At 44.5% G+C, this 10,696-nt stretch overlaps 1 pseudogene; it reads right to left on the bottom strand.

The window, feature by feature from the left end:
- Positions 1 to 1,217: 1,217 nt before the first annotated feature.
- LOC123390241 lies at positions 1,218 to 3,195 on the bottom strand (annotated as a pseudogene).
- Between the last annotated feature and the right edge of the window lie 7,501 nt (positions 3,196 to 10,696).

Below are 10,696 nucleotides of genomic sequence, written 5' to 3' on the forward strand. Positions count from 1 at the left end.
TCCCTCTCTCTCTCTGCCTGCCTCTCCATCTACTTGTGATTTCTGTCAAATAAATACATTTAAAAAAAAATCAAAAAAATTAGGAAGCAGTCTTGCTCTTTTTTTTTTTTTTTAAAGATTTTATTTATTTATTTGACAGAGAGAGATCACAAGTAGGCAGAGAAGCAGGCAGAGAGAGAAAGGAGGAAGCGGGCTCCCCACTGAGCAGAGTCCAATGAGGGGCTCAATCCCATGACCTTGGGATCATGACCTGAGCCGAAAGCAGAGGCTTTAACCCACTGAGCCACCCAGGCACCCCAGCAGTTTTGCTCTTACAAAAGAAGAGGATGGTATGTTCTCTTTAACACTTGGAGTACAAAACCCTTACCCTGATACCCCTTTTGATATTTGGAAGGAAGTTAACCCACAGGTCTGGGATTGTGATGTCCCCAGAAGGGCTACTTTTTTTTTTTTTTTTAATAGCGAAACAAAACTGCATGTTTTATTTATCAAAGACAATGAAATCAGAGAATACAGAGAAATACAGAAGTTATAAAGCAAAATTTATTTTTTCAGATGGAAAAATGTTCCTGAATAGTTTTAGATGTATCTTTTAGTAGTAGTCAGTATCTAATTATAGACAACCAACCAATTTTATATGTCTCTATAGCTGTATTAAATGATTTTTAAGTTTAAAAGATGATGTAATTCCCATCATTTTTAATGTTGGCATTCAAAAACAAAAATAGAACTGAAAAGAAAACAGATGAGACATAAAATGATTTGCAAAATGTAGTAGCTTGTGAATGTAGATTCCAGTTGTAGTAATGGTCACATACACGCATACTCTTGCCACACGCACACACACACACACCACACTCCCATATTCCACAGACACATTTCTGTAACTTGAAAACAGATTATTTTGCATATCTTAATTCAAGATATGATTTTGTTAATTCTACAATCATAAAGCAAGAAGCTATTAGTACAAGTTCTGATTTGTTTCATTTAACAAACTAAACATCTAAAGAAAAAATTATTACAATGAAAATTGAAAGATACTTTTATTGGCTTTTTAAAAGACAAATGCCAATGAGAATATCTTATTCAGAAAATTAATTTTCAAAAGTGTCTTAAATGGGGCGCCTGGGTGGCTCAGTGGTTAAAAGCCTCTGTCTTCAGCTCAGGCCATGATCCCAGCGTCCTGGGATCGAGTCCCATGTCGGGCTCTCTGCTCTGTAGGGAGTCTGCTTCCTCTTCTCTCTCTGCCTGCCTCTCTGCCTACTTGTGATCTCTGTCTGTCAAATAAATAAATAAAATGTTTTAAAAAAAAGTGTCTTAAATGAAATAAATATAACATCTAATACAATATCTTCCCGCAAGACTCTCTAAGATGGCAATCTTAAAAACCAAGGTTCTCGACTGAGAATCCCTAAATCTGGCATGTCCCTTAAAAAGAAAACAACAAAAAGATGTTCTCTTAAAGGACATGTGGAATACCCATATCTTCTTAAAATCTGTCCTAAAACAAACTATCTTTAACATCCAGATTTTCTCTATATGTTAAGTTCACTTAATTTTAAGTTAATTGAAAAGATATCCAGACACAGTTTCTAAGAAAACAATGCAGAAAATAATTTATGCATGGTTATTTACAGAAAGAGTTTGCTAAATAATAATGTAAGTATCATGTTCAAAAACCTGACAAAGCTTTTCTATAATCAGCACTGCAGTTTTCAAAAAAACTATATATAACAAAGGGCATTTCATGTGTACAGTCACTAGATGAATCTAGGAGCCAGAAACTAAAGCATCTGACATGGTTAATAATTTCATTTTTATTATACTAAATGTCAGGTCAGAAGTCAATGGCATTTACATGCTGGAAGACTGTTTCTCACTCACCCCTTTCAATTATATCGAACACTGATTAACCAAACATGACTGGACTTTACTGCTACAACTTTATAGTTTCTTTCAAGTATATGCAAATCTTTTACATGGGCACATATGCAAATGTGCAAAACAAATGAAATTTAAATATTTAAGAGAATGAACAGAAATGGCTTTTAAGCATAAACCATCCTGCCTACCATTCAATTCTGAAGATCTATCTTCTCTTCACTAATTTGTCTTCTGCTTTTAGTCACCTTCTATCCTATTAAAGTTGTAGGTTTACAGATTATCTGGAATTTTCACATTGGTTTAAGAAAAGAATGTCTGGTCGATGCAGTCTCTATAAGAAGAAGAAATATCTTGTTCTATGAGCAGCTGTCATACCTTCAGACATGTTTCTGACTTTTAGATAATTAACAAATCCTCTGAAGAAAAGCAGCAGGCCAAGTACAAGAAATATCCACCAAAGCCAATACTGTCCATTGAAATAGCCAGTAAAATAATCAGAAAACCTAACAATAAGAATCCATTTGATCAATGAAAGTCCAAGTCCACAGATGACACCATAACTTCCAGCTATGGTATTGGCGATACAGAAGGATAAACAAAATCCAAGCCAGTTGAAAATAAATGCCATGAAAAACGCCAGCATGAAAATCGCATCATTACCCACTCTGAGCTGGTCTGCATCACTAAAGTCATCTCTTGGTCCGCACTCTTCTTCCTGAATTCTCTGGGCTGTCTCTGCGGCTGCGGTTGCCACGGCAACAGCTTTGGCCTTCTCAGCTTCATCGTCTGTAGGAAAGGAGGTAGCAACACTGCAGGGAGGTGGCACAGCATAAAAGTCACTGTAAACTTCTGTATCTGAAGTGGTAGGTACTTCCACAGTAATAGTACTGTCAGGTGGAGGAGAAGAGTCCGTTTCAAGGACTGATGCTGAAGGAGCCGTCTGAACGCTCGGCGGCGCTGCGTTTGACGTTGATCGCTGCTCTGCCGCAGATGACTCGGAATTATCCTCTTCATCGTGAAGCACCTGGTAGCGGCCAGTTCCCGGCTGGTGATGATCCAATCCCGCCCGGCTCGGGATCCGGCTTCCGAGCGGGCGAGTCCTCTCGGTGCTCGACCCCCCTCGCCCAGCCCCGTCGCGGACGTCGTGGCCGCAGCGCCCCTTCCGCCTCCGTTTCTGCCGCCGCGGTTGCCCGGCCGGGCCGCTTCACTTCCTGCCGCCCCCGCAGCAGCCGCGGAAGCCTCCGCGTCCGCCGCCGCGAGGTGGAGCCCCAGAACCGTCCCCGGAAGGGCTCTTACAGCGCAACCAGTTCAAGTGGCCTTCAAAGGGTCCGGTTGCTATGCCTTATAGAAGACAGTATGCCTCAAAGGCTGTGAGACAAAGGCTGGATTACAACCACTTACGGATACATTTCTCACACATGGTATTTTAAAACCATTTCATTCTCTTTGTAACACTCCAGTTTTACCAGTAAAAAAGCCAGTGGGAGGGCTCAGTTGGTTAAGCGTCTGCCTTTGGCTCGGGTTGTGCTGTCCTGGGATCAAGTCCGGCATCTGGCTCCTTGCTCAGTGGGGAGCCTGCTTCGCCCTCTGCCCTTCTCCCCTGCTCATGATGGTTCTCTCTCTCTCTCTCTGTCTCAATCTCTCTCTCTCAAGTAAATAAATGATTTCTTTAAAAAAGAAAAGAAAAGAAAAATCAAATGGAGAATATCGAGTGGTACAAGACCTAAGGGCCATAAATGATGCAGTCATACGTATTCATCCCAGAGTGCAAAACCTATATACTATTCTCACCCTGGTCCCTGGGGATGCAGGCTGGTTTACTGCACTTGACTTAAAAGACCCCTTCTTGGTGATGAGGGAGCAGGAGGCTGGCTGAGGACAAAGCAAAAGCTGGCGCCTTGCACCCCCCCCATCCGCTCCCCTCCATAGGCGTAGCATTCCTCAGGCACCCCTGACTGCCATAAAATGATAAATAGTTAACTTGCTGAGATCACAATCCTACAAGACAGGAGTCTCCCTTGGTTTGCAAATATCCTTGAGATTTACAAACAAAGAAGTTACCTTATTGGGGCGCCTGGATGACTCAGTGGGTTAAAGCGTCTGCCTTTGGCTCAGGTCATGATCTCAGGGTCCTGGGATCTCACGCAGCATGGGGCTCTCCACTCAGCGGGGAGCCTGCTTCCCCCTCTGTCTCTGCCTGCCTCTCTGCCTACTTGTGATCTCTGTCAAATAAATAAATAAAATCTTAAAAAAAAAAAGACGCCTTCTTTTGCACCCTTTTGAAAGGGCCTCCCCTTCCAGCCTGCTGAATGAGCCTGGACAGCCTTGCCACGGGAGTTTAAAGACACTCCTCACTTATTCTGGGCTGCACTTAGCAAAGACCTCCGTGATATCACTCTGCGTCAAGGGCCTGTAATTCAGTATGGGGGGGATATTTTAATCTGTGGTCCAACAAAGGAAATCTGATGATAATTCTATAACCTTACTTAATTTCTTGGCAGACAGAGGGTATCATGTCTCTCCTAAAAAGGTGCAAATATCTGAGCAGAAAGTATGATATTTGGGATATGAACTAACACCACATCACCATACTCTATCTACTGATAGAAAAAAGGCTCTATTAGATCTTGAGCCCCCCAACTGATGAAGTTCTAGAACCTAGGTAAGGTTCGGTGGGCTGAGGTCCGGAGCCGATGACCAGGAAAGAATTCTTGAGACATCTTTGGTGCAAAACAGTGGTTTATTAAAGCACGGGGACAGGACCCGTGGGCAGGAAGAGCTGCTGCTGCCCCCGGGGTTGTGAGGGATGGCAGGTTTTGTACCCTGCGGTTTGGGGGAAGGTGAGGGGAAGGGAGGTTCAGAAGGGCTATTGGGTAAAGAAGACTATCAGGATACTGAAGGCCTGGTTACTATCAAGTCAAGGCCACTTTCCCTCTAATGAGGCATTACATAAAGACAATTGGGAATCTCCTCGTGGAAGTTACATTCCTGCTATCAAGCGTCCTTGTGAGTGAGATTTAGGTTTAGAAGAAATTTAACTTGATTTACTTTTCTTTTTACCTCTGCCTCCTTTGGTTTTTTTTTTTTTTTTTTTTTTTTTTTTTTTTTTTTTTAAGGAAGGGAGGGTGATTAGTTAGGGCTTGAGGAACTGAGTTATGTGTCCTTGGAAATTGGGCTATTGATAAGGTAACTTCTTTGTTGGAAATCTCAAGGACATTTGCAAACCAAGGGAGACTCCTGCCTTACAGGATTGTGATCTCTGCAAGTTAACTATTTGTTTTCCTTCTAGGGTAGTCAGGGTGCCTGAGGAATGTGACACGTATTACTGAGGGGAGCAGGTGGAGAGGGGTGCAAGGTGCCAGCTTTTGCTTTGTCCTCAGCCAGCCTCCTGCTCCCTCATCACAACTACTAAGAAACAACTCTGAACTTCCTCGGGCGTGGCAGGCATTTGCTGCCTAGGGAATCCCTGGATTGGGGCTCATAGTCAAGCCCTTGTATGATTCAATTAAAGGACTTGGGACTGAAGCCCAGCAGACAGCTTTCAGAACTTTAAAAACTAAACTCCTATCAGTCCCAGCCTTGGTTCTACCAAATTTAGAAAAATGTTTTACTTTATACATGCAGAGGGGCCAAGTTTTGGGAGTTATCACCCCAAAATAGGAGATGAAACAAGACCAGTGGGCTATTTTTCTAAGTCACTGGACAGTGTAGCACGAGGGTGGCCGGCTCGTCTCTGAGCAGTGGCTGCAACTGCCCTCCTGGTAGAGGAAGCCTCAAACCTTAGTATGGGACAGTCCTGAACTGTGATGATCTCATACCAGGTCCACGGTGTTTTAGGAACTAAAGATTAGCAATGAATGACTGGGACAGTGGGGGGTGGGGGGTGTGTGCAACTTACTAAACACCAGGCTGTGCTTTTAAACATACCTCAAGTGGTCCTTAAGACCTGTCAGACTTAGGGACTCCTGGGTGGCTCAGTGGGTTAAAGTCTCTGCCTTTGGCTCAGGTCATGATCTCAGGGTCCTGGGATCAAGCCCCCCATCGGGCTCTCTGCTCAGCGGGGGGCCTGCTTCCTCCCTCTCTCTCTGCCTGCCTCTCTGCCTACTTGTGATCTCTGTCTGTCAAAAAAAATAAAATTAAAAAAATAATTTAAAAAGACCTGTCAGACTTAGGGGCTTCTGGGTGGCTCAGTCAGTTGAGCATCTACCTTTGGCTCAGGTCATCGGATTAAACCCTGCATTAGGCTCTCTGCTCAGGGGGCAGTCCGCTTCTCCTTCTCCATCTGCTGCTACTCCCCCTGCTTGTTATCTCCCTCTCTCAAATACATAAATGCAATCTTAAAAGAAAAAACAAAAAGAAACTTTCATTATGTCTAGACCTGACTCTTGTATTTCTATAGAACATAACTGTTCTGGGGTTATTGATCTCGTTCATTCTAGCCAGTCAGATTTAAAATATTCTCCTATTGATAAAGCAGATGACAGTGTTTAGTGGTGATGGTAGTTTTATGGAAAAGAGGATAAGAAAAGCTGGGTATGCAGTCGTCAGTCTAACTCAGACTATTGAAGCCAAAGCTCTCCCAGCAAATACATCTGCCCCCAAAACAGTTCGTAGCATTCACTTGTGCTTTACCATTGGCAAAGGACCTCAGAATCAGTATCTATACTGACTATTAAATACGCCTTCCTGGTCCTACAGGTGCACGGGGCAACCTGGAAAGAGAGGGGTCTATTATCAGGTCCTAACTCTCCCATTAAATATGGACCTGAAATAACAGATCTCCTAGAGGCTGTGCATGAACCCAAAGAGGTGGCTGTAGTTCATCTCAGGCGACATCAAAAGGACAGGTCCCTAGAATCAGAAGGGAATTAACACAGCAGACGTACAGCCCGGGAGGCTGCTCAAAGCCTGCTAGTACCGAGTCTCCTACCAGTCCTGCCGCCAACTAATGTATATCCCCAGTCTATTCAGATCAAGAAACCTGAGTAGCCCAGGAACGGGGATTTTCAAAAAATGCACAGGACTAGTTTATAACTGACTGAACAAAAGTCTTTATACTCAAAGACAACCAATGGAAATTAATGCAGGGTATACATCAGACTATTCATTTCGGCAGAAAGGCCTGGAACAAATGGTTAAAAACACCTTTGATGGGATTTGCTTAATCACTACCATTGAATGGGTTTCTCAATCCTGTGCTATTTGCGTACATCCAAATCTCGGTGGAGCTATTGGTGCCTCCCCCTGCCCCCTGGCTTTTAAGGCCAGGAAGGTGGGGAACATATCCTGGGGAGGAACAGCAATTAGATTTTATGCAGATACCATCATGGAAAGGATATAAATACTTCCTGGTTTAAACAGACACCTTTACCGGATGGATAGAGATCTTTCCTTGTAGAACAGAAAAGGCCACTAAGGTATTAAAAACTTTGCTAAGGGAAATTATCTCTAGATTTGGACTCCCTCAGTCCCTACAAAGACAATGGACCATCTTTTATTGCACAAGTAACTCAGCAAATAGCTTGGGCCTTAAATATTAATTACTGGTGGGGGACAAACCATAAGAGACTCTTAACTCTAGGAAACAAATGCAGGATTGCTGAAGAGGAGAGAGATGGGGTGAGGAGGGTTAACCAGGGGATGGGCCTTAAGGAGGGCAAGATGTGATGAGCACTGGGTGTTATATGCAACTGATGAATCACTAAACTCTACCTCTGAAACTGATAATACACTGTATGTTAATTGATGAAGTTCTAGAACCTAGGTGAGGTTCGGTGGGGTGAGGTCCGGAGCCGATGACCAAGAAAGAATTCTTGAGACATCTTTGGTGCAAAATGGTGGTTTATTAAAGCAAGGGGACAGGACCCATGGGCAGGAAGAGCTGATGCCCTGGGTTGTGAAGGATGGCAAGTTATGTACCCTGCAGTTGGGGGAAGGTGAGGGAAAAGGGGGGGTTTCCATGGAGCTTCCATATGCTAAAGAGGGTCTACTAGGTGCAGGGATACCGGAAGTCTTGTGGCCTGATCAATGTTGTCTTTTGGCAATCCATTAACATCAAGATAGTTGGGAGATTCCTGGTGGGATATCACAACCTTGCTATCAGGTGTCTTTGTTAGTGAGATTTAAGTATAGAAGAAACTGAACTTTACTTACACTTCCTTCAACCCCAGCCTCCTTCAGTTTTGTTTTCGGAGGAGAGGAGGCAGTAGGGTTTGAGGAACTGAGTTATTTGCTTCTGGAAATTGTGCTATTATTGATAAGGTAACTTCTTTGTTTGTAGATCTCTAGGGTATTTGTAAACCAAGGGAGACTCCAGTCTGGCAGGACTGTGATCGCTACAGGTTACTATTTGTTTCTCATTTATGGCAGTCAGGGCTGCCTTAGGAATGTCACATAAATTACCGACTGGAGGGGAGCAGGTGGAGAGGGGGTGCAGGGTGCCAGCTTTTGCTTTGTCCTCAGCCAGCCTCCTGCTCCCTCATCATTCCCCCCTGAACAATTTTGACCTTTGTAAGGACCTATTTTATATTTTTATATTTTAGCAAGGGGCTTCCATTGAGGTTAAACAGAAACCTTGTTGTCTAACCCTTAAACTGTCCCTGCTCCCCTTCTCCCAGGGGATTCACTTAAAAACAAGTGTGGGGGGGTGGGCACCTGGGTGGCTCAGTTGGTTAAGCAACTGCCTTCGGCTCAGGTCATGATCCCAGCGTCCTGGGATCCAGTCCCACATCGGGCTCCTTGCTTGCCAAGGAGCCTGCTTCTCCCTCTGTCTCTGCCTACCACTCTGTCTGCCTGTGCTCGCTCTCTCTTCCTCTCTCTCCCTGACAAATAAAAATAAAATCTTAAAAAAAAAAAAAAACAAAAACAAAAACAAAAAAACAAGTCCCGGAAACCACTTCCAGGTAACAAAGCCCAGATACAAGGGTGGGTCAGGCTAGGTGGAGACCTCAATCAGTGGGGGGTTGCTAACTGTTTCCCTAGCTACCAAGGAGTATTGCTCCCCCCCTCCCCCACCCTTTAGGAGCCTTTTTGGGGCCAATCCTAATCAAGGTGTAATAGGCTGGTTCAAATGTCTGCTAGGGTAAATTGTAACTCAACTGGTCACCTAGCATCACTGTGGAGTTTCCTGTGTGTGTTATAATCTCATTGGTCACTTGTGCGTGGCCAGGCCCGACTGCATGGCCTTTGCCCTTAAAAGCTAGTCTGTGAAACAGAGAAGCATCACCCTCTCTTGTAAGAGGTGCTTCCCCGATCCTTTGGTTAGATTCTTGATGCTTGGCACGAAATAAAGCTTTGCTTGACCTTCGCTTTATATCAGTCTCGCTCCTTTAATCACGGACCCATTATTGGGGCATAACCGCCCTTGCTTAGCAACATCAGTATCTCCTAGGACTTGATAGTAATGTAGAATCTCACCCCCCACCAAGACCTACTGAGTCTGAATCTGCATTTTAACAAGATTCCAAGCACTGTTTTCTCTCACCACTGTTGTGTACTGATTCTAACAATTCACTAAGCAGAAACAGGTTGAGCAATGCTAGATGCGGAAGGAGACACACAAGAAGGGCAGGGACACCGACCTTAAGGAGCATACAATTTAGTCCAGTAGTTTTGAAACTTTACCATACAGAGGATTTCCTTGGGGGAACTTAAAAATACAGGCCTGGGGCTGTCCCCTTCCAAGGCAGATCCAGTAGATCTTACCTGGGCCTGGGACTGTGCATTTCTTTCTTTTTCTTTCTTTTTTTTTTTTTTTTTTTGGTCAGAGAGTGAGCACAGGCAGACAGAGTGGTAGGCTGAGGCAGGCAGAGGTAGAGGGAGAAGCAGGCTTCCTGTTGAGCAAGGAGCCCAATGTGGGGCTCAATCTCAGGACGCTGGGATCATGACCTGAGCCGAAGGCAGTTGCTTAACCAACTGAGCCACCCAGGAGTCCTGGGACTGTGCATTTCTAACAAGCACTCCCGGGGATTCTGATGCTCCTGGGCCTCAGGAAACACTAGAGTAACCCCTGCGCTCTCATCATACCCTTTTTCTTCCCCTGCCATCAGGCTCCCTTTGTGGCAGGCCAGATGGACTCTGGCATAGACAGGCCAGGCACCTTCTTATCAGTCCTGGTTGGTTTCAGCCCCGTGAACATGGTCAGGTGAGCCCACTGTAATGAAAGGCATTGACGGGCCAGGCCCCTGGGGGAGGCGGAGAGGAAACCTGTCAAAATCTACAGTACAGGGGCGCCTGGGTGGCTCGCTCAGTGGGTTTAAGCCTCTACCTTTGGCTCAGGTCATGATCCCAGGGTCCTGGGATCGAGCCTACGTCTCCCTCTCTCTCTGCATGCTTGTGATCTCTGTCAAATAGATAAATAAAAATATTTAAAACAAAACAAACAAACAAACAAACAAACAAAACCAAAATCTACATTACAGCCACGAAGAGGAGGGCATGGTGGCTATGGTCTTACTGACCACATCTCAGAACATTAGAGTAAATGCGGACTGTCCCTGAGCTTATGAGGATTTTGTTTTTGGTGGGTTATTGTTTTGTTTTGTTTCTGTTTTTGTTTTGTTTTTTTGGTCCACTGGTTGATGTAGTCTCTTGTTTCGGGAAGGACTGAAGGCAGCTTAGAGAGGCCACATCAAATACCAGAAAGCAGACATTCAAAACAGGAATGGAGAGACAAGGAAAACAAGGGCCAGGAGATAGAATAGGGTCGGGACGATGCGGACCCAAAGAGAAGCATCTGTTCAAAGGAGCCGTGGGTGCTGAGTGGCCTCTGATTCCCCTTTGCCCAGCTCCCTTATTGTAGCAACCATTC

This window comes from Mustela putorius, unplaced genomic scaffold (genome assembly GCF_011764305.1).
Source record: "Mustela putorius furo isolate JIRA1106 unplaced genomic scaffold, ASM1176430v1.1 tig00537294_pilon_pilon_pilon, whole genome shotgun sequence".
Classification (NCBI taxonomy): domain Eukaryota; kingdom Metazoa; phylum Chordata; class Mammalia; order Carnivora; family Mustelidae; genus Mustela; species Mustela putorius.